The 25,186-nt window shown below is 43.4% G+C and overlaps 1 long non-coding RNA gene across 1 annotated transcript in view; it reads left to right on the plus strand.

The window, feature by feature from the left end:
* The first annotated feature begins 11,443 nt into the window (after positions 1-11,443).
* Positions 11,444-25,186, plus strand: part of LOC117527833 — a 50,101-nt gene continuing 36,358 nt past the window's right edge. Inside the window, exon 1 of the long non-coding RNA XR_004565614.1 lies at positions 11,444-11,551. This is a non-coding gene — a long non-coding RNA (uncharacterized LOC117527833). The remainder of the gene's footprint in view (positions 11,552-25,186) is intronic.

Below are 25,186 nucleotides of genomic sequence, written 5' to 3' on the forward strand. Positions count from 1 at the left end.
TCCTGGCACAATCATCATGTCTGATGAAGGGCGAGGCCCGAAACGTCACCTTTGGTGCTCATTAAAGCTTGTTTGGGAGCTAACTGGCTGTGCGGATCTCTTTTTCGTTTTTTGTGCTGTTCCTTTACTTGATCCTGCACGCCAGTACAGATTCGGATGTGCGTGTCATTTCATTATTTTTTAAATATATATTTGAACATATTCCTTGTTGAACAATTCTAAACATAACAGTCAGTGACACAGTAAACCTAGTGCTATTCAGTGTCCTGTAAAATGACAAAAGTAGCTTATCCAACATAATTTTGCACAAACATCCCATACTTTAGTGTTCAGAATAATAGTAGTGCTATGTGACTAAAAAGATTAATCCAGGTTTTGAGTATATTTCTTATTGTTACATGGGAAACAAGGTACCAGTAGATTCAGTAGATTCTCACAAATCCAACAAGACCAAGCATTCATGATATGCACACTCTTAAGGCTACGAAATTGGGCTATTAGTAAAAAAAGAAAAAAAAGTAGAAAAGGGGGTGTTCACAATAATAGTAGCATCTGCTGTTGACGCTACAAACTCAAAACTATTATGTTCAAACTGCTTTTTAAGCAATCCTGTGAATCACTAAACTAGTATTTAGTTGTATAACCACAGTTTTTCATGATTTCTTCACATCTGCGAGGCATTAATTTTGTTGGTTTGGAACCAAGATTTGGCTCATTTACTAGTGTGCTTGGGGTCATTGTCTTGTTGAAACACCCATTTCAAGGGCATGCCCTCTTCAGCATAAGGCAACATGACCTCTTCAAGTATTTTGACATATTCAAACTGATCCATGATGCCTGGTATGTGATATATAGGCCCAACACCATAGTAGGAGAAACATGCCCATATCATGATGCTTGCACCACCATGCTTCACTGTCTTCAATGTGAACTGTGGCTTGAATTCAGAGTTTGGGGGTCGTCTCTTGGACCCAAAAAGAACAATTTTACTCTCATCAGTCCACAAAATATTCCTCCATTTCTCTTTAGGCCAGTTGATGTGTTCTTTGGCAAATTGTAACCTCTTCTGCACGTCTTTTATTTAACAGAGGGACTTTGCGGGGGATTCTTGCAAATAAATTAGCTTCACACAGGTGTCTTCTAACTGTCACAGCACTTACAGGTAACTCCAGACTGTCTTTGATCATCCTGGAGCTGATCAATGGGTGAGCCTTTGCCATTCTGGTTATTCTTCTGTTATGATTTACAGCCAGGAGCCGATATAGGAAGATCCCCAATATGCAGACAGCCGAGACTCAAGGGTGCATTCAAAAAGTAAGGAATTTATTTACAAGTTAAGTTATCTCAGGAACAGGTAAGTGTCACAACAAAATACAGACTAACCCAACACAGGGTGAGGGATTCCAAAAACCGCTGGTGTGGGGATGGTTTCAACAAAATACAATCTACTCCAAAGACAGGGTAAGGGAAAAGGCCAACAGCAAAAGGTGTGTCACAAAAAGGGGATAAACATTCACAAACCCAAGGAAATAAATACTCACAAAAACTAACCATAAAAAACCAGAAAGCTCACAACCAAGAAATCAGTGATTACATACCACTCTGCACGGACAAGGCCAGACAAACGCAATGGACTCCCGATGATGGAGCGAACAGAGAAGGTTTAAATTAACCGACTAATGACTAACACCTGGGACAAGTGAACAGCTGCAGAAATCAAAGCAGACATGTAATGACTTGAACTGAACAGAAGATGGCAGCAGAAACGGCATAAAAACCATAAATAGTGAGTAACTCAAAACTAGAAATTAACAACCTGACACGCTGACTAAAGATACAGAAAAATGCCACAACCACAGATAAACAAAAGTAAAACAAAATACAACCCCTGGCAAAAATTATCGAATCACCGGCCTCGGAGGATGTTCATTCAGTTGTTTAATTTTGTAGAAAAGCAGATCACAGACATGACACAAAACTAAAGTCATTTCAAATGGCAACTTTCTGGCTTTAAGAAACACTATAAGAAATCAGGGAAAAAAATTGTGGCAGTCAGTAACGGTTACTTTTTTAGACCAAGCAGAGGAAAAAAAATATGGAATCAATTCTGAGGAAAAAATTATGGAATCATGAAAAACAAAAGAACACTCCAACACAACACTAGTATTTTGTTGCACCACCTCTGACTTGCAGTCTCTGAGGCATGGACTTAATGAGTGACAAACAGTACTCTTCATCAATCTGGCTCCAACTTTCTCTGATTGCTGCTCTCGTGTTGGAGCCATGATTCATGTCAGTCCACTTGGTGCAACAGCTCTCCAAGGTGTGATCACTCCTTTTTAGATGCAGACTAACGAGCAGATCTGATCTGATGCAGGTGTTAGTTTTGGGGATGAAAATTTACAGGGTGATTCCATAATTTATTCCTCAGAATTGAGTGAGTCCATATTTTTTTCCCTCTGCTTGGACTAAAAAAGTAACCGTTACCGACTGCCACAATTATTTTTCCTGATTTCTTATAGTGTTCTTAAAGCCAGAAAGTTGCCATTTGAAATGACTTTAGTTTTGTGTCATGTCAATATGTCATGCCATATTACCCCATTAGAGCGCTTCGCTCTCAGACTGCAGGCTTACTTGTAGTTCCTAGGGTTTGTAAGAGTAGAATGGGAGGCAGAGCCTTCAGCTTTCAGGCTCCTCTCCTGTGGAACCAGCTCCCAATTCAGATCAGGGAGACAGATACCCTCTCTACTTTTAAGATTAGGCTTAAAACTTTCCTTTTCGCTAAGGCTTATAGTTAGGGCTGGATCGGGTGACCCTGGACCATCCCTTGGTTATGTTGCTTTAGACGTAGACTGTGTTTCATAATTATTGTATGGCCTTGCCTTGCAATGTGGAGCGCCTTGGGGCAACTGTTTGTTGTGATTTGGCGCTATACAAGAAAAAAGTTGATTGATTGATTGATGTCTGTGATCTGCTTTTTTTCTACAAAATTAAACAACTGAATGAACATCCTCCGAGGCCGGTGATTCCATAATTATTGCCAGGGGTTGTACATAATCCACCTGGACCATTAAAAACTGAAAGAACCATGAACAACAAAATACCATAAAGCAGAGGCACACATACGGAAGCAAGGAGGGACATAACACACACGCAACAACGCAGAACGGTGAAGGACGTGACAGACACACAACCCTTGGAAGGAGAGAGTAAGGGAATAACCAAAAGACTAAATACAAGCTATAAAGACTCACAACCGGGGGAGACAAAGACTGGCCTACACCATATATCCACAGACAACAGAAGAGTGACAGACTGTGAGAGAACACGCCCACATACACACCAATGAGACATGATTGCGCACAAGCCAACACGTACACACACACATTAACCACAAAGGTTACAGCTAAGACAAGACCAAATATCTAATGCATAACACCCGCACATTTGCACACAGGAACAGGGAGGACTGAGACAAAACCCACAGACACAACTGACAGCTCAGGGGGTGTGTCCAAGCCGCTGGAAAACACATACACAAATGACAAACTAATAAAAACCACATACACAGATGACATCACAACAGTACCCCCTCCTCCAAAAGCTGGCACCGACAGCTTAAACAAAACCCCGCAGAAAGCCAACCGGAGGAACACACAAAAACAAAGGATGTGGAACAAGAAACGGAACACCAAACAAGAAGACCCTCCAAAAAAAACCCATACACAGAAAAACAAACACCGGGAGGGCGGCGAGGGAAGGCCTACAGGAGGACAACCCGTGAAACAAAAAAAAGGACCACCCGGGAGAATGCCACTACTCGGAACATTATGACCAGCTGGCTGAAAAGTCCGACTTCCGCTGAAAGCGGGGGCTGATTGCTGACCAAGTACATGGCCGAAAAACCTGGGGGAAGGAGAACTGGGAACTGGTTTGTCAACCAGCCAAAGTTCACAGACGGAGCAAAAGGCTGACTCTGTGGCCAGCAGGGGGAGGACAAAGAGAAAGGTGACCGACTTGTCGGCCGGCTGAAGTTCATAGGAGTGACGGGGGGCTGCTTCATCAACCGGCGGGAGTTCAGAGACGGAACGAAAGACCGGCCCTTTGGCTGGCAGGAGGAGGACAACGTAAAAGGTGACTGGCTCTTCGGTTGGCTGAAGACCACGGTGGAGGCAGAAGTGCGACCATGCTGTATATCAGGGTTCCCCACAGTGTCAGCAGAATAGCCCACCGAAGTTCTCCACCGTGTCTGGGATAGGGACGTTCAGCCCCGATCCCACGATGTCTGTGGAAGCTGGGACATCCAGCCCTGCTTCACCATTGTCCCTGGGAGTGGGAATGAAGGCTCCTCAATCACGATCCCAGTCGAGGGAGTCGACGTCTCCCTTATGTCACTGTCAGTTATGGAGGTGTCCGGGCCCACGGTGACGTCTTCGGAGGCTGGGACAGACGGTCCCACGCTAACGTCCTCTAAGGTGGAGGCGGACTGTTCCGCAGTGACACATTCAGGGGTGTAGACGGGCTGCTCCTTCATCTCTCCATCCAGAGCTGAAACAGCTGACTCCCTAATGAAGTCATCAATGGAAGCTGCAGGAGGAGCCATGGGACATCATCAACTGTGTCGACCGACAGGTCCCCGGAGACACCTTCCACAGTGGAGGTGACTAGCCCCTCGGCAGTGCCGACATCTTCAGAGGCAGGAACAGATCGCCCCGTGGCAACGCACACTTGATGGAGGTGGCTGGCTCATTATTGCTTCACCAGAGACCAGGATCGATGACCTCTTGGTGATGTCTAGAGTCGGTACAATCACCTCCGCTTCCATTGGCCTACAAGACAAGGCATAGGGATTAATATCCCCCACACCCCTGCTGGAGTCCCCAGAAGGCACTCCGGTGAAGTAGGCTGGAGTGAAGGAGACGTGGTCTGCAGTAGGAGTGACCAGTTCCGTGTCAACACCATCAGGGACCAGTACCATGGACCCCTCGGTGACGTTTTGGAGGAGCAGAGATGGGTGGTTCTTCTGTGACAACATCAGGGACCAAGGCGGAAAAACACCTCAAAGACATCTCAGGGGCAAAGCTGCGGTCAACCTCCTCCACCAATGGCACATCCAACTCACACCCTGAGCTGCAAGAGGAAATACACAGATCGGGATGCCCCAGGCCCACCCCAGAGCCGGAGAAGGTCTTGTCGGGAGACGAAAAGTCTCCTCCTGGACCAGCCCTGGTAAGTGACGGCTGGAGATCTGCAGCTTCTTGCTGGTTGCCCCTCTCCGCTGGACTTGGACGCATTTTTTTCGTCTTCTCTGGTCTTGCCAGATACACAGGTGATCACAGGCGAAGATGGGGACCTGGGAGGATCGGCCGGAATTGGTAGGCGGAGGTTCAGAGACCTCTGGTGGCTGCTGAAGAAGGTGGCCCTCTGACTGCGGTGGCGGAAGATCAACCCGGAATGCGATCCAGAGACAGGTGAGCTAGGCTGAGGACTGTCTGGGGGAAGGACTAAGGCAGTGTGCATACAATTGAGAGAATGTCTGAGAGCTGAGAGGGCAATTGTTTTGGAGACCTGATCATCCAAAACTGTTGGTGACTGTAATTTTGTTAATAGCTTATTGATAGTGGTTGAGAGAGAACGCAGTGCTGTGTTGGATTCAGCCAGACTCTGAACAGAAGAAAGGATATCCTGTGTGGATTTAATGAAGGTGTGCAGATCAGCTATATCAGAAAGTGATGTTGGTGTGGCTAAGGAAGAAGGCTGAATTGTTAAGGCATCTAGGTCTGAACTGGAATGAGAGCCTTTAAGGGTATTACTATTAACCTCTGTGTCTGAATTGCTATGATCAATCTCATGAGAATGGTAATAACCAACAGGATCAGATGCCCAGTCTGGAGTTGTATCCTGGTCAAACAAGCCTTCTAAAGAAAACAGTTCAGGGAAAACATCAAATGCCCATGTATTTAAGTCCAGTAGGTCCCAAGCTTGATTAAAAAATGCACTCCTTTTCTTGGGGTTGGAACAAAAGCAAAAAGAATTCAAACAAAGTCTAAACTGCTCACCAAAAGTCTTATGCCACGTTCACACCGGGTGCAATCAGACGCTACAAATTTGCGGGGGTCGCGTGGCGACGGACGCGCCTCCTTCGAGCGGTGTGTCGCTCTGCTTGGGTGGACTTTCGCTGCGAAAATTCGCTCCAATGCGTCATCAAATAGGAGGAGCTTCCATTCCGCTCGGCGTCAAGTCATCATGGCGGACCTTGATCACGCGGAGCGAGTTGTTGTGGAAACCTCCCAATACAGGGAGTATCATTATTTGCTTCAAGAACTGCGTCTGGATTACGGCCGCTTTCAGTGGTCTTTCCGCCTCTACGGGACCCAGTTTGAGGAGCAACTGTCCCGTTCACGCGCGCACATGTAAACAATTAAAAAAAAAAACTCCGCTGCTTGCTGCAGCTCGCTCTTCCCCCCAAAAAACTCTGTCATTTGTCAATTGTGTTTAGAAACCAGTCACCATTTGTTTTATTATACATCTGTGTAGTTAATTAATAAAATATTCTCCACAGATGATTCGCTCGCGCGCGCGCACGTAAAAAAGGAAAAAGAAAAAACTCCGCTCCCCGCTGTTGCAGGGCTGCTGCTCGCTCCAAAACTCTGTCAGAATTGTGTTTAGAAACCAGTCACCATTTGTTTTAGTATACATCTGTGTAGTTAATTAATAAAATATTCTCCACAGACGATTCGCTCACGCACGCACGTAAAAAAAAAAAGAAAGAAAGGAACTCCGCTGTTTGCTGCGGCGCTCTTTCCCAAAAAACTCTGTCATAATTGTATTTAGAAACCAGTCACCATTTGCTTTATTATACATCTGTGTAGTTAATAAGTAAAATAATCTCCATGGACGATTCGCTCGCGCGCTCATGTAAAATAAAAAGAAACTCCGCTCCCGCTGCTGTGGTGCTGCTGCTCGCTCCAAAACTCTGTCATAATTGTGAAATAAAGGACAAAAGAGACATAAGTCCTACTCACAGGCTGCTACCAGATACTACATGTTCACATCTTCAGTCAAACTCCAGACATCTCCACGTCACTACATATTCAGTCCCTGATTGGTCATCGCGGCGCGAAGAGATGAAAAAGTTCTGATTTTTCAACTTGGGGAGAAGGGCAACGCGACGTGATATCGCGCCACAAACGCACCAATCGCTCAAAATCGCTTTACTCACATCGCTTCACTCACGCCCATTGTGTCGCGCTGCGTGACTTGGCGCCAAAACGCATCGTTCCATAGGGATTGCATGGCAACCTGTCACTGCTGTCGCTCACGTCACGCCCGGTGTGAATGCAGCTTTAAACGTAACAAAATCAGGGAGGCTGCCTACGAGGATCTGTTTTGGGGAGTCCATTCTGTTACGATTTAAAGCCAGGAGCCAATATAGGAAGATCCCCAATATGCAGACAGCCGAGACTCAAGGGTGCATTCAAAAAGTAAGTAATTTATTTACAAGTTAAGTTAACTCAGGAACAGTTAAGTGTCACAACAAAATACAGACGAACCCAACACAGGGTGAGGGATTCCAAAAAGAGCAATTGTGCAGATAAGAGTCAACCAAAAACAGATTTAACTCCACTCTGGGAGAGGGTCTCCAAAAACCGCTGGTGTGGGGATGGTTTCAACAAAATACAATCTACTCCAAAGACAGGGTAAGGGAAAAGGCCAACAGCAAAAGGTATGTCACAAAAAGGGGATAAACATTCACAAACCCAAGGAAATAAATACTCACAAAAACCAACCATAAAAAAACAGAAAACTCACAACCAAGAAATCAGTGATTGTATACCACTCTGCATGGACAAGGCCAGCTTTTAAGGTGGCAGTAATTAAACCATTACTTAAAAAGCCATCACTTGACCCAGCTATCTTAGCTAATTATAGGCCAATCTCCAACCTTCCTTTTCTCTCAAAAATTCTTGAAAGGGTAGTTGTAAAACAGCTAACTGATCACCTGCAGAGGAATGATCTATTTGAAGAGTTTCAGTCAGGTTTCAGAATTCATCATAGTACAGAAACAGCATTAGTGAAGGTTACAAATGATCTTCATATGGCCTCAGACAGTGGACTCATCTCTGTGCTTGTCCTGTTAGACCTCAGTGCTGCTTTTGATACTGCTGACCATAAAGTTTTATTACAGAGATTAGAGCATGCCATAGGTATTAAAGGCACTGCACTGCGGTGGTTTGAATCATATTTATCTAATAGACTACAATTTGTTCATGTAAATGGGGAGTCTTCTTCACAGACTAAGGTTAATTATGGAGTTCCACAAGGTTCTGTGCTAGGACCAATTTTATTCACTTTATACATGCTTCCCTTAGGCAGTATTATTAGAAAGCATTGCTTAAATTTTCATTGTTACGCAGATGATACCCAGCTTTATCTATCCATGAAGCCAGAGGACACACACCAATTAGGTAAACTGCAGGATTGTCTTACAGACATAAAGACATGGATGACCTCTAATTTCTTGCTTTTAAACTCAGATAAAACTGAAGTTATTGTACTTGGCCCCACAAATCTTAGAAACATGGTGTCTAACCAGATCCTTACTCTGGATGGCATTACCCTGACCTCTAGTAATACTGTGAGAATTCTTGGAGTCATTTTTGATCAGGATATGTCCTTCAATGCGCATATTAAGCAAATATGTAGGACTGCTTTTTTGCATTTGTGCAATATCTCTAAAATTAGAAAGGTCTTGTCTCAGAGTGATGCTGAAAAACTAATTCATGCATTTATTTCCTCTAGGCTGGACTATTGTAATTCATTATTATCAGGTTGTCCTAAAAGTTCCCTGAAAAGCCTTCAGTTAATTCAAAATGCTGCAGCTAGAGTACTGACAGGGACTAGAAGGAGAGAGCATATTTCACCCATATTGGCCTCTCTTCATTGGCTTCCTGTTAATTCTAGAATAGAATTTAAAATTCTTCTTACTTATAAGGTTTTGAATAATCAGGTCCCATCTTATCTTAGCGACCTCATAGTACCATATCTGTTATGTGCCGACGCGGGTTGAGGAGCGGACCTGCGTCTGACTGAACCCAGCGCTAAATAACCAGAAAGCGGTTCCAAAAACAAAACATTTATTTCCCTTTCTGTACAATAATTGTGTACAACATAAGATATGGTTTGTCTGGCGGAGTGAAGGACGGCGCGCTCTCCAGTGCCCAAAGGGATCGAAGCCCGGCGCTTCTGGACTCAAATTCACCGCCAAACACCCCCCAGGTGGACACGACAAACTGACTCTGTGAAGGATAGAAGAGGTGAGGTAAGTCAACAGCTACAACTAATATCCTTCAAAGGCACACACTATCAGCAACACATTCATGTCTGAATTTAAGCTTTATGTAAATGAGCAGCGTCTCACAACAGGTGGAGGATCATCAGTCCGCACGCCACGGCCGTGAGAAGCGAGCTGCACAATTCTCATCAATATTCAAATATACTGCGTAACAAAATACCAAATTAGTATTAACACTTATTCAGACAATCAATCACCTCTGATGTGTGCTGACAGCATGTGTCCCTCACCCGTCCTCCTTCACAGGCACGATGTGTCAACCCAAGCGCGGTCCTCAGCGTCTCACAAATGAACGTCACAAGGTCGAGTTCCCGGCAATTCTGCTTGAACCACTCATGGCTTAAATGCAGAACGCCATCTCATTATCTGCTTCAGCTGAAAGTCTTTAAGTCTGCACGTGAGCATCATCCACAGGTGCTGCGAGTCATTAGGCCTGCACATGAATATCCTCCACAAGTGCAGCCAATAATGTTGATGAGGGTGAAGGATTCTTCTGCCAGCACCTTCTCCACAGACAAAAACCAGTTTGCATACCACCTGGAGAGCAAAGAAAAGAAAACAACACAAAAACATCCAGCCAAACCCCCCAACACACAACATCACCCCAATAGAGCGCCTCGCTCTCAGACTGCAGGCTTACTTGTAGTTCCTAAGGTTTTTAAGAGTAGAATCCCGTTAAGTCCCGTCTTAAGGCCCACTTTTATTCCTTGGTTTTTAACACCGCGTGAGTTGTACAGTCCTTGTGTCTTATTTTATTTTTATTTTATTGAAATTTATTGTTTTATCATGGTTTTATTTATGTATTATTTTATCTGATCTATTTTACTGTTATTATTATTATTACTATTTTGCGTGTCTATGCTTTTGCTGTGCAGCACTTTGGAGACTCGAGTCTGTTTAAATGTGCTTTATAAATAAATTGGATTGGATTTGATTGAGAATGGGAGGCAGAGCCTTCAGCTTTCAGGCTCCTCTCCTGTGGAACCAGCTCCCAATTCAGATCAGGGAGACAGACACCCTCTCTACTTTTAAGATTAGGCTTAAAACTTTCCTTTTTGCTAAAGCTTATAGTTAGGGCTGGATCAGGTGACCCTGAACCATCCCTTAGTTATGCTGCTATAGACTTAGACTGCTGGGGGGTTCCCATGATGCACTGAGTGTTTCTTTCTCTTTTTGCTCTGTATGCACCACTCTGCATTTAATCATTAGTGATCGATCTCTGCTCCCTCCACAGCATGTCTTTTTCCTGGTTCTCTCCCTCAGCCCCAACCAGTCCCAGCAGAAGACTGCCCCTCCCTGAGCCTGGTTCTGCTGGAGGTTTCTTCCTGTTAAAAGGGAGTTTTTCCTTCCCACTGTAGCCAAGTGCTTGCTCACAGGGGGTCGTTTTGACCGTTGGGGTTTTACATAATTATTGTATGGCCTTACCTTACAATATAAAGCGCCTTGGGGCAACTGTTTGTTGTGATTTGGCGCTATATAAAAAAATTGATTGATTGATTGATTGTAGTATAGAGAGTGGACACTGTCTGTTTGTGTGGACACTGTCTGTTTTGTGTGGACATTGTCTCCTGTCTGTCCTGCAGTGTGGACACTGTATGTCTTTTACTGTCTCTGTCCACTCTCAGAGTTCAGGTACCATTCAGGTGTACAGGTGATAGCTCCGCCCCTCTCACCTTGGAACCACGCCCCTGCCGCTGTGGTGCAGAGAACGTGCACGCACACGCTTTGTACCCACTGAGACGTGTCCACGCGTGGACATGGAGCCTGGTCTTCTCGGTCGCTGCGTCTGCTCCTTCTGGTGGCGGTGGTCTTTGATGTTTTGGGACTTCTTCTTCTCCTCCTCGGAGTCTTCGCTGACGTCTTCTTCTACGACTTTCTCATCTACGGCCGGCGCCATTATCGTCTTCCTCAGCCTCGTGTGGTGGCTCTTCTGGTACACCGGAACCTGGAGGTCCCCCCGCCGACCTGGAGGACCACGTGGAATCCGCTGAATGAAGACCCGAGGCGGACTGAGCCGCGCGCTTCAGCCGCGCGACCGTCCGCATCACCGGCTCCTTCCGCAGGAGCGGCGCGCGCCCGCAAAGCGGAGCAGACGGCGGTTGCTATGCCAACCATGTCCCCGCGTGCTGTTTGTGTCGTGGACGTCCCGACGCCGTTGACAACGACTGTGACGTCATCGACATAAACGATACAAAGGTGAGGAAGCTGCCGAAAACATCAATCAGGACCTTTGATTTCTCTTCAGTTTGTCCTGATTTAACATTTTACTCCGGACGAGTTTCCCACAAGATCACATCAAATTGTAATTCCTGTTGACTTCTGCGTAACCTTTTTGGCAGAAAGGTGTTCAGAATAATAGTAGTGCTATGTGACTAAAAAGATTAATCCAGGTTTTGAGTATATTTCTTGTTACATGGGAAACAAGGTACAGACGGTTGCCGAGTTCCGGATCACCTTTTTTAAAGTCCCGCTATACGGAGCCATAATGCAACTGAATGTCCTTTATTGTGTATTGTTGTATTGGGATTTGGATGTTATTTAGCTGAAAAACTCTGGGTGGAGTAGCGCTTCTACTTAAAGTGTGAAGCCACATTATGTGTGGCGCAAACATTCGCCAGAAATGTATCACTTTTGCCGGTTCTGCATCACGACACTCTGCCTCACTTTGGTTCATTCCTGGCATCTGGCTGGAGCCCTTCTAATGCAGAATGATACACACTGTGCCCGAGAATGTGTTTTGAACACTACTGATATAAATTATACTTATTAAATGAGAATTTACTTCGTTTCGAAAGCGATGTTATACATTTTTACGAGCAAAAAATGAAGTGTGGAGGTGAGATTTTCTCCCGAATTAAAAAGTAAAGCCCCCACATTCATGTCCATTCGTGATGTTGAGATGACCCCCAAAGTCCACAAGGCTCACAACTACAGACACGAGGCTGCTGCTTCAGTGATCCACAACCGGCACATTTTCGCGTCGGAGATAAATGCGCGCAGCAATTAAACAGCAAGACATAACACACTGACATTTTCTACCCAAGTAAGTATTTTCCCACTCTAGAACCAAAAACACTGCTCGTTACTTTAAAACTTGCAGGAATGAGTGAGTCAGAAAAAGCGCGCACACCGCAGACACCAGGATGTTTGATTCCTCTTCTGATCACAAGGATGGCTGGATCTGGTCGAGCTTGTGGTCGTTTGTAGACAAAACATGTCTTTCCATTGGTACCAAGTATTAGCTTATTCGTGCTGATTATAAGAACGGTGGCGCAAAAAACTACAGCAGTGATCTGGAACTGGGCAAGTGACTGTACCAGTAGATTCAGTAGATTCTCACAAATCCAACAAGACCAAGCATCCATGATATGCACACTCTTAAGGCTATAAAATTGGGCTATTAGTAAAAAAAAAAGTAGAAAAGAGGGTGTTCACAATAATAGTAGTGTGGCATTCAGTCAGTGAGTTCGTCAGTTTTGTGGAACAAACAGGTGTGAATCAGGTGTCCCCTATTTAAGGATGAAGCCAGCACCTGTTGAACATGCTTTTCTCTTTGAAAGCCTGAGGAAAATGGGACGTTCAAGACATTGTTCAGAAGAACAGCGTAGTTTGATTAAAAAGTTGATTGGAGAGGGGAAACTTATACGCAGGTGCAAAAAATTATAGGCTGTTCATCTACATGATCTCCAATGCTTTAAAATGGAGAGAAAAAAAAAAAAAAAAAAAACACAGACGCGTGGAAGAAACGGAAAACACCATCAAAATGGATAGAAGAATAACCAGAATGGCAAAGGCTCACCCATTGATCAGCTCCAGGATGATCAAGACAGTCTGGAGTTACCTGTAAGTGCTGTGACAGTTAGAAGACGCCTGTGTGAAGCTAATTTATTTGCAAGAATCCCCCGCAAAGTCCCTCTGTTAAATAAAAGACGTGCAGAAGAGGTTACAATTTGCCAAAGAACACATCAACTGGCCTAAAGACAAATGGAGGAATATTTTGTGGACCTGATGAGAGTAAAATTGTTCTTTTTGGGTCCAAGGGCCGCAGACAGTTTGTGAGACGACCCCCAAACTCTGAATTCAAGCCACAGTTCACAGTGAAGACAGTGAAGCATGGTGGTGCAAGCATCATGATATGGGAATGTTTCTCCTACTATGGTGTTGGGCCTATATATCACATACCAGGTATCATGGATCAGTTTGAATATGTCATAATACTTGAAGAGGTCATGTTGCGTTATGCTGAAGAGGACATGCCCTTGAAATGGGTGTTTCAACAAGACAATGACCCCAAGCACACTAGTAAATGAGCAAAATCTTGGTTCCAAACCAACAAAATTAATGCCTCGCAGATGTGAAGAAATTATGAAAAACTGTGGTTATACAACTAAATACTAGTTTAGTGATTCACAGGATTGCTAAAAAAGCAGTTTGAACATAATAGTTTTGAGTTTGTAGCGTCAACAGCAGATGCTACTATTATTGTGAACACCCCCTTTTCTACTTTTTTTTTTTTACTATAGCCCAATTTCATAGCCTTAAGAGTGTGAATATCATGAATGCTTGGTCTTGTTGGATTTGTGAGAATCTACTGAATCTCACTGCTACCTTGTGTCCCATGTAACAATAAGAAATATACTCAAAACTGGATTAATCTTTTTAGTCACATAGCACTACTATTATTCCTGAACACTACGAGGTCTGTGAGAAAAGAATCTGACCTTTTTATTTTATGCAAAAAATATATGGATTTGATTAATATGTTTTACGTCAGCCAAGCTTGAACCTTCCGTGCGCATGCATGAGTTTTTTCACGCCTGTCGGTTTGCATCATTCGCCTGTGGGCAGGCTTGAGTGAGCACTGGTCCACCCCTCTCGTCGTTTCATCATTGCGAGGAAATGGCGGAATGATTTGGGGCTTTGTTCCATCAGAATTTTTTCAGAAACTGTTAGAGACAGGCAGCTGGAAACCATTCGGAAAATTCACATGGCTTTCGGTGAAAATTTATGGGCTTCACAGAGATTAAGGAGTGTTACTACCGCTTTAAGGACGGCCCACAATGGCGCACGGCGCCGCAATCAACAGGCTGAAACGAACATTTCATTTCTAAACGGATCGCTGTGTGGAGCCGGGACCGTTGTGTGCCATTTCTCTGGTTATCACAAGAGCTGGACATCAGCCATTTTCCGGCAGATTTCACTTTTAACAAGAGATTTTGTCATGGAAAAGCCGCGCGGAGGCTTCGCACGTCACGACGGATTCGCTGATGGAGCGAGACAAAGAACAACCTCCGTTTTGGAGTGTCAGAGGACAAGCTGGGACATGTCTATCTCGGCTTTCAGTGGCTTACCAGTCGAGGTGAGTATAAGAGAAATTGTGGAGAGCTGGGCATGTCCCAAGCAAAAGTAAAAGCACACACACGCACACACTCATATATAGATAACTTATCACCCCCTGCTGGAATAGCATGCGTATCCAGAATGTAATCAATGTCTATTGTTCAGTGTTTTTGGCTAATATCCGTTGTTTCTCCAAAAATATGAGTTCTAGTAATGTTCTGTTTTAACAGCATTTATCCTTGACCCAAAATACAAAACCAACCAAACGGCTCTCCACAGTTTATAAGTTATTCATATGTACGCACACAGAGGCCACTTGGCTATTATAATATAGATAAAAGGGTTGAATTCTTCCTCTAAAAACTGTTGAGGTCTAAGGTTCTAAAAATATTCTGGACAAAAGTAATAATAAAATAAAATAATATGTAATTACCTAATTAACAGGAAATAAAAGTGTTGAGTTCTGAGGTCTAAGGTTCTGAAAACGTTCTGGACTCACACACCATTCCAACTCATTATAGAAACTTTGCATAATTTATTATCACCCTTGAAAAATGTCAGCTACCTATTTTATAAACATTACCCAGTCTAGAGCCCGTGGATCCCCACAGGCACTAGTTTCTTATTATTTCATAACATTTGATTTCATTGAAATGGCAGAAACATGTCGGGGTCATGGGTGACTCTGGAGTCCCGTGTGTGTCTGTTAACCACATGACTGAGCAGCCGCACTACCAGCTCGCTCACTGTGGACTTTCAGCTCTGATACGCTGTGACCGACACCCAATAGGAATAGGAAACAGGGTCAATGTGCAAATATTTGTGGAGCTGTGTGGGATGGTCCTTTAATGAATTATTAACTGAAGCTTAGATGTTACAGACTCTAATTGTTGCATTTCATTTTCATATACAGCAAACGGTTACAAACTTTTACAGTCATTTATGGTCACAATTGAATATTTTTTAATTGTAAATTTAAGGCTGCTATATGTTTTGTGCCACAGCTTTATTGAAGATAATATTGAAGGGAAATCTGGAAAATAACCGAATTTATCTGTAAAACCAAATGAAAATGTGGGCAAATGTATATTTTTCCCGCTTCATTGGAATTAGAATTTTTTACTGTAATTCTAAAGTTGCTGTTTCACTTTCTTGACTGACTTTGCTGCAGTCAGGTGACCGTGTTTTTCCACAGACTACACTTACTGTAGTACACACACACACACAGAGTCAAACAGCATTCGATTCAGAATCACAAAGCCTTTAATGACATCGCAAACTCTGCGTACAGTGAAATTAAGACCATTGGTCCATTTCAAAGTACAAATGTTGTACTAAATTAATTAAATCTCTCCAATATTGAATGCCCATGACCTTCAATCCCTCAGGCGGCACTGTATTATAAACCAACATCATTGTGTAAAGGATCTTACCGCGTGGACTCAGGAACACTTCAGAAAAGCATTGTCAGTTAACACAGTTCGTCGCTACAAGTGCAAGTTAAAACTCTACCATGCAAAGTGAAAACCATACATCAACATCCGAAATTGCCGCCGCCTTCTCTGGGCCCGAGCTCATTTGAAAGGGACAGACACAAAGTGAAAAGTGTGCTGTGGTCTGATGAGTCCCACATTTGTTTTTGGAAATCATGGACGTTGTGTCCTCCAGACAAAAAAGAGAAAAAGACCATCCAGATATTACCACGCAAAGTTCAAAAGCCAGCATCTGTGATGTATGGGGGTGTGTGCAACTGTTGCACCATTGAAAATGTGTGGCGCATTATGAAGCGCAAAATCGACAACGAGACCCCGGACTGTTGACCAACTGAAGTCGTACATCAAGGCAAGAATGGGAAAGAATTCCACCTACAAAGCTTCAACAATTAGTGTTCTCAGTTCACAAACGCTTATTGAGTGTTGTTAGAAGGAAAGGTGATGTAACACAGTGGGTAAACATACCACTGGTCCCAGCTTTTTGACACGTGTTGCAGGCATCCATTTCAAAATGAGCAAATATTTGCACAAAAACTAACGTTTATCAGTTTGAACATTAAATATCTTGTCTTTGTGGTGTATTCAGTTGAATATAGGTTGAAGAGGATTTTCAAATCATTGTATTCTGTTTTTATTTACATTTTACACAACGTCCCAACTTCATTGGAATTGGGGTTGTATATTTCTAAACATCCAAGTTTTAATTTGGATGCTTACTTTATTTTAATTTGTACACAGAAACAAAATTATTTCACAGGGTCCAAATTATTGGCCTCACTGCTGCTGAAAGTCAACTGTGTGTCCATAACAGCCTGCAGTCATTTCTTATAGTTTTCAACAAGTCTTAGACATCAATCAATCAATCCATTTTTTTTTTATATAGCGCCAAATCACAACAAACAGTTGCCCCAAGGCGCTTTATATTGTAAGGCAAGGCCATACAACAATTATGTAAACCCCAACGGTCAAAACGACCCCCTGTGAGCAAGCACTTGGCTACAGTGGGAAGGAAAAACTCCCTTTTAACAGGAAGAAACCTCCAGCAGAACCAGGCTCAGGGAGGGGCAGTCTTCTGCTGGGACTGGTTGGGGCTGAGGGAAAAAACCGTGAAAAAGACATGCTATGGAGGGGAGCAGAGATCGATCACTAATGATTAAATGCGAGTGTGCATACAGAGCAAAAAGAGAAAGAAAACAGTGCATCATGGGAACCCCCCAGCAGTCTACGTCTATAGCAGCATAAGTAAGGGATGGTTCAGGGTCACCTGATCCAGCCCTAACTATAAGCTTTAGCAAAAAGGAAAGTTTTAAGCCTAATCTTAAAAGTAGAGAGGGTGTCTGTCTCCCTGATCTGAATTGGGAGCTGGTTCCACAGGAGAGGAGCCTGAAAGCTGAAGGCTCTGCCTCCCATTCTACTCTTACAAACCCTAGGAACCACAAGTAAGCCTGCAGTCTGAGAGCGAAGCGCTCTAATGGGGTGATATGGTACTACGAGGTCCCTAAGATAAGAAGGGACCTGATTATTCAAAACCTTATAAGTAGAAGAAGAATTTTAAATTCTATTCTAGAATTAACAGGAAGCCAATGAAGAGAGGCCAATATGGGTGAGATATGCTCTCTCCTGCCTAGTCCCCGTCAGTACTCTAGCTGCAGCATTTGAATTAACTGAAGGCTTTTTAGGGAACTTTTAGGACAACCTGATAATAATGAATTACAATAGTCCAGCCTAGAGGAAATAAATGCATGAATTAGTTTTTCAGCATCACTCTGAGACAAGACCTTTCTGATTTTAGAGATATTGCATAAATGCAAAAAAGCAGTCCTACATATTTGTTTAATATGCGCTTTGAATGACATATCCTGATCAAAAATGACTCCAAGATTTCTCACAGTATTACTAGAGGTCAGGGTAATGCCATCCAGAGTAAGGATCTGGTTAGACACCATGTTTCTAAGATTTGTGGGGCCAAGTACAATAACTTCAGTTTTATCTGAGTTTAAAAGCAGGAAAGTAGAGGTCATCCATGTCTTTATGTCTGTAAGATAATCCTGCAGTTTAGCTAATTGGTGTGTGTCCTCTGGCTTCATGGATAGATAAAGCTGGGTATCATCTGCGTAACAATGAAAATTTAAGCAATACCGTCTAATAATACTGCCTAAGGGAAGCATGTATAAAGTGAATAAATTGGTCCTAGCACAGAACCTTGTGGAACTCCATAATTAACTTTAGGCTGTGAAGAAGATTCCCCATTTACATGAACAAACTGTAATCTATTAGACAAATATGATTCAAACCACCGCAGCGCAGTGCCTTTAATACCTATGGCATGCTCTAATCTCTGTAGTAAAATTTTATGATCAACAGTATCAAAAGCAGCACTGAGGTCTAACAGAATAAGTACAGAGATGAGTCCACTGTCCGAGGCCATAAGAAGATCATTTGTAACCTTCACTAATGCTGTTTCTGTACTATGATGAATTCTAAAACCTGACTGAAACTCTTCAAATAGACCATTCCTCTGCAGATGATCAGTTAGCTGTTTTACAACTACCCTTTCAAGAATTTTTGAGAGAAAAGGAAGGTTGGAGATTGGCCTATAATTAGCTAAGATAGCTGGGTCAAGTGATGGCTTTTTAAGTAATGGTTTAATTACTGCCACCTTAAAAGCCTGTGGTACATAGCCAACTAACAAAGATAGATTGATCATATTTAAGATCAAAGCATTAAATAATGGTAGGGCTTCCTTGAGCAGCCTGGCAGGAATGGGGTCTAATAACATGTTGATGGTTTGGATGAAGTAACTAATGAAAATAAACTCAGACAGAACAATCGGAGAGGAAAGAGTCTAACCAATACCGGCATCACTGAGAGCAGCCAAGATAACGATACGTCTTTGGGATGGTTATGAGTATTTTTCTCTAATGGTTAAAATTTTGTTAGCAAGAAAGTCATTGAAGTCATTACTAGTTAAAGTTAATGGAATACCTCAGCTCAATAGAGCTCTGACTCTGTCAGCCTGGCTACAGTGCTGAAAAGAAACCTGGGGGTTGTTCTTATTTTCTTCATTAGTGATGAGTAGAAAGATGTCCTAGCTTTACGGAGGGCTTTTTTATAGAGCAACAGACTCTTTTTCCAGGCTAAGTGAAGATCTTCTAAATTAGTGAGACGCCATTTCCTCTCCAACTTACGGGTTATCTGCTTTAAGCTAACGAGTTTGTGAGTTATACCACGGAGTCAGACACTTCTGATTAAAGCTCTCTTTTCAGAGGAGCTACAGCATCCAAAGTTGTCTTCAATGAGGATGTAAAAACTATCGACGAGATACTCTATCTCCCTTACAGAGTTTAGGTAGCTACTCTGCACTGTGTTGGTATATGGCATTAGAGAACATAAAGAAGGAATCATATCCTTAAACCTAGTTACAGCGCTTTCTGAAAGACTTCTAGTGTAATGAAACTTATTCCCCACTGGTGGGTAGTCCATCAGAGTAAATGTAAATGTTATTAAGAAATGATCAGACAGAAGGGAGTTTTCAGGGAATACTGTTAAGTCTTCTATTTCCATACCATAAGTCAGAACAAGATCTAAGATATGATTAAAGTGGTGGGTGGACTCATTTACTTTTTGAGCAAAGCCAGTAGAGTCAAATAATAGATTAAATGCAGTGTTGAGGCTGTCATTCTCAGCATCTGTGTGGATGTTAAAATCGCCCACTATAATTATCTTATCTGAGCTAAGCACTAAGTCAGACAAAAGGTCTGAAAATTCACAGAGAAACTCACAGTAACGACCAGGTGGACGATAGATAATAACAAATAAAACTGTTTTTTTGGGACTTCCAATTTGGATGGACAAGACTAAGAGACAAACTTTCAAATGAATTAAAGCTCTGTCTGGGTTTTTGATTAATTAATAAGCTGGAATGGAAGATTGCTGCTAATCCTCTGCCCCGGCCCGTGCTACGAGCATTCTGACAGTTAGTGTGACTCGGGGGTGTTGACCTCATTTAAACTAACATATTCATCCTGCTGTAACCAGGTTTCTGTTAGGCAGAATAAATCAATATGTTGATCATTATTATATCATTTACCAACAGGGACTTAGAAGAGAGAGACCTAATGTTTAATAGACCACATTTAACTGTTTTAGTCTGTGGTGCAATTGAAGGTGCTATATTATTTTTTCTTTTTGAATTTTTATGATTAAATAGATTTTTGCTGGTTATTGGTGGTCTGGGAGCAGGCACCGTCTCTACGGGGATGGGGTAATGAGGGGATGGCAGGGTGAGAGAAGCTGCAGGAGGTGTGTAAGACCACAACTCTGCCTCTAGTCCCAACCCTGGACAGTCACAGTTTGGAGGATCCAAGAAATTGGCCAGATTTCTAGAAATGAGAGCTGCTCCATCCAAAGTGGGATGGATGCCGTCTCTCCTAACAAGACCAGGTTTTCCCCAGAAGCTTTGCCAATTATCTATGAAGCCCACCTCATTTTTTGGACACCACTCAGACAGCCAGCAATTCAAGGAGAACATGCGGCTAAACATGTCACTCCCGGTCCGATTGGGGAGGGGCCCAGAGAAAACAACAGAGTCCGACATTGTTTTTGCAAAGTTACACACCGATTTAATGTTAATTTTAGTGACCTCCGATTGGCGTAACCGAGTGTCATTACTGCCGACGTGAATTACAATCTTACCAAATTTACGCTTAGCCTTAGCCAGCAATTTCAAATTTCCTTCAATGTCGCCTGCTCTGGCCCCCGGAAGACAATTGACTATGGTTGCTGGTGTCGCTAACTTCACATTTCTCAAAACAGAGTCGCCAATAACCAGAGTTTGATCCTCGGCGGGTGTATCGTCGAGTGGGGAAAAACGGTTAGAGATGTGAACGGGTTGACGGTGTACACGGGGCTTCTGTTTAGGGCTACGCTTCCTCCTCACAGTCACCCAGTCAGCCTGCTTTCCCGACTGCTCGGGATCTGCCAGGGGGGAACTAACGGCGGCTAAGCTACCTTGGTCATGTCTCCTGAGGAATCCCAGCTCATTCTTCTTTAGCAAATCTCTGTGTGTGTGTATATATATATATATTTATATATATGTTTGTGTGTGTGTGTGTGTACGAGGTCTGTTAGAAAAGTATCCGACCTTTTTATTTTTTTCAAAAACCTGATGAATTTGAATCACGTATGCTTGCATGAGCCAACCTTGAACCTTCGTGGAAACCATTCGGATTATTCAGACGGCTTTCGGTGACGATCCTCTGGGCATCACACAGATTAAGGAGCAGTACAACCGGTTTAAAGACGTTTGCACAACGGTGGAGGGCGCGCCGTGCTCCGGGCGGCATCAACATGCTGAAATGACCAGATCATTTCCAAAGTGAACACTGTGGTGATGCGGGACCATCGTGTGATTATCCGAGAAATTGTGGAAGAGGTGACATCAGCACTTTTTTCGGCACATTCCACTGTGAAAGAAGATTTTGCCATGAAAAGAGTGGTGGCGAAATTCATCGGCACGAAGCTGATGGCGCAGCAAAAGCGCCTCCATGTTGAAGCCTCACAGGACATGTTGTGACATGCCCAGCTCTTCCACCATTCGGAAGATTCAGACAGCTTTCGGTGGCTTTTCAGTCCTGTGACTATCCGAGAAATTGTGGATGAGCTGGGCATGTCAGGGCATGTCCTGTGAGGCTTCATCATGGAGGCGCTGTTGCTGCACCATCAGCTTCGTGCCGATGAATTTCGCCGCCGCTCTTTTCATGGCAAAATCTTCTTTCACAGTGGAATGTGCCGAAAAACTGCTGATGTCCACCTCTTCCGCAATCGCGCTCTCCACCATTGTGCGGACATCTTTAAACCGGTTGTACCGCTCCTTAATCTGTGTGATGCCCAGAGGATCGTCACCGAAAGCCGTCTGAATAATCCGAATGGTTTCCACCTGGCTGTCGCCCAGTTTCTAACAAAATTTGATGCAGTCGCGCTGCTCCAGTCATTCCGCCATTTCCTTGCAAAGAAAAAACGACAAGAGACTCCACCCATCTTCACACAAAGGCTGCTTACAAGCAAATTACGCGATCGACAGGCGTGAAAAATAAATCACGTTTTTGAAATAAATAAAAAGGTCGGATACTTTTCTAACAGACCTCGTATATGGGCCTTTAGTGATTTTCCGGTCAGGCTTTAATTTGAACCAAGGAGCCTTTGGTCTCAAGCCCAACACTTAATCACTAGACTGTCACCTATAAAAAAAAGATACTCAACAAAAATATAAACGCAACACTTTTGGTTTTGCTCCCATTTTGTATGAGATGAACTCAAAGATCTAAAACTTTTTCCACATACACAATATCACCATTTCCCTCAAATATTGTTCACAAACCAGTCTAAATCTGTGATAGTGAGCACTTCTCCTTTGCTGAGATAATCCATCCCACCTCACAGGTGTGCCACACCAAGATGCTGATTAGACACCATGATTAGTGCACAGGTGTGCCTTAGACTGTCCACAATAAAAGGCCACTCTGAAAGATGCAGTTTTATCACACAGCACAATGCCACAGATGTCACAAGATTTGAGGGAGCGTGCAATTGGCATGCTGACAGCAGGAATGTCAACCAGAGCTGTTGCTCGTGTATTGAATGTTCATTTCTCTACCATAAGCCGTCTCCAAAGGCGTTTCAGAGAATTTTGCAGTACATCCAACCAGCCTCACAACCGCAGACCACGTGTAACCACACCAACCCAGGACCTCCACATCCAGCATGTTCACCTCCAAGATCGTCTGAGACCAGCCACTCGGACAGCTGCTGGAACAATCGGTTTGCATAACCAAAGAATTTCTGCACAAACTGTCAGAAACCGTCTCAGGGAAGCTGATCTGCATGCACGTCGTCTTCATTGGGGTCTCGACCTGACTCCAGTTCGTCACCGTAACCGACTTGAGTGGGCAAATGCTCACATTCGCTGGCGTTTGGCACGTTGGAGAGGTGTTCTCTTCACGGATGATGCAAAGGAGATGTGTTGCACTGCATGAGGCAAATGGTGGTCACACCAGATACTGACTGGTATCCCCCCCCATGAAACAAAACTGCACCTTTCAGAGTGGCCTTTTATTGTGGACAGTCTAAGGCACACCTGTGCACTAATCATGGTGTCTAATCAGCATCTTGGTGTGGCACACCTGTGAGGTGGGATGGATTATCTCAGCAAAGGAGAAGTGCTCACTATCACAGATTTAGACTGGTTTGTGAACAATATTTGAGGGAAATGGTGATATTGTGTATGTGGAAAAAGTTTTAGATCTTTGAGTTCATCTCATACAAAATGGGAGCAAAACCAAAAATGTTGCGTTTATATTTTTGTTGAGTGTATATACATATATATACGAGGTCTATTAGAAAAGTATCCGACCTTATTATTTTTTTCAAAAACCATATGGATTTGAATCACGTGTGATTACATCAGACATGCTTGAACCCTCGTGGGCATGCAAGAGTTTTTTCACGCCTGTCGGTTACGTCATTCGCCTGTGGGCAGTCTTTGAGTGAGGAGTCGTCCACCCGCTCGTCGATTTTTTTCATTGTTTAGGAATGGCTCAGAGACTGTTGCTTTGTTTGATAAAAAATTTTTCAAAACTGTAAGGCACAACTGAGTGGACACCATTCAATAAATTCAGCTGGTTTTCGGTAAAAATTTTAACGGCTGATGAGAGATTTTGGTCTGGTAGTGTCGCTTTAAGGACGGTCCACGGCGCCTGACGGCGATCTGCGCTTCGAGGCGGCAGCGTCTCGCCGTTTCAAGTTGAAAACTTCCACATTTCAGGCTCTGTTGACGCAGTAAGTCGTCAGAGAACAGAGAACTTTCAGAAGAAGTCAGCATGAGGAGTTTATTCGGACATTCCATTGTTAACGGTCATTTTGTAATGAAAGAACGTGCGGGCAGAGTCGCATGTCGGGCTGGACCCGACCGCGGGGGGTCGCGGCAGGAAAAACACCTCCGTTGGAAATCTTAATGGGCAAGTTGGAACATGCCCAAGCTGTTAAACAATTTCTTAGTTACTCACTTGTTGAAAGCCATTAAAAGCCGCCTGAATTCTACAAATGGTTTTCAACACGGAGGTGTTTTTCCTGTCGCGGCGCACACAGATTTGCCGAGTCGTCACGGAAACGACTCGGCGAATTTGCGCGTACGTCTTTCATTAAAAAAATGTCCTTAAACAGTGGAATGTCCGCATAAATTCCTCATGCCGGCCTCTTCTGAATCTTCTCTGTTCTCTCACGATGTCCTGGGTGAATTAAGCCTTAAATTAGGATGTTTTCAGCTCGAAACAGGCCGACGACAGCGCCTGGAAGCGCTGCAGGACGTCCCGCTCCGTTTGAAGTCCTTACACCGACAGAAACACCCCATAATCTCTCAACAGCCGTTAAACTTTTCACAGAAAACCAGCTTAATTTCTCGAATAGTGTCCACTCGGATATTCCTCACAGGTCCAGAAAAAATTTTGATAAAGCAACGCGCGCCGTCTCGAGCAGCGTGTGAAACAAAGGAATTCAGCCGAGAGGGCGGGACCACATCTCACTCAAGGCCTGCCCACAGGGAAATGACGTCACCGACGCGTGAAAAAACTCACGCATGCGCACGAGGGTTCAAGCATGATTGGTGTAATTGCATGTCATTCAAATCCATATAGTTAAAAAAAAAAGGGTCAGTTTATTATCTAAGAGACCTCGTATATATATATATATATATATATATATATATATATATATATATATATATATATATATATATATATATATATATGCAACACTTTTGGTTTTGCTCCCATTTTGGAGATGAACTCAAAGATCTAAAACTTTTTCCACATACACAATATCACCATTTCCCTCAAATATTGTTCACAAACCAGTCTAAATCTGTGATAGTGAGCACTTCTCCTTTGCTGAGATAATCCATCCCACCTCACAGGTGTGCCATATCAAGATGCTGATTAGACAC

This window comes from Thalassophryne amazonica, chromosome 16, assembly GCF_902500255.1.
Source record: "Thalassophryne amazonica chromosome 16, fThaAma1.1, whole genome shotgun sequence".
Classification (NCBI taxonomy): domain Eukaryota; kingdom Metazoa; phylum Chordata; class Actinopteri; order Batrachoidiformes; family Batrachoididae; genus Thalassophryne; species Thalassophryne amazonica.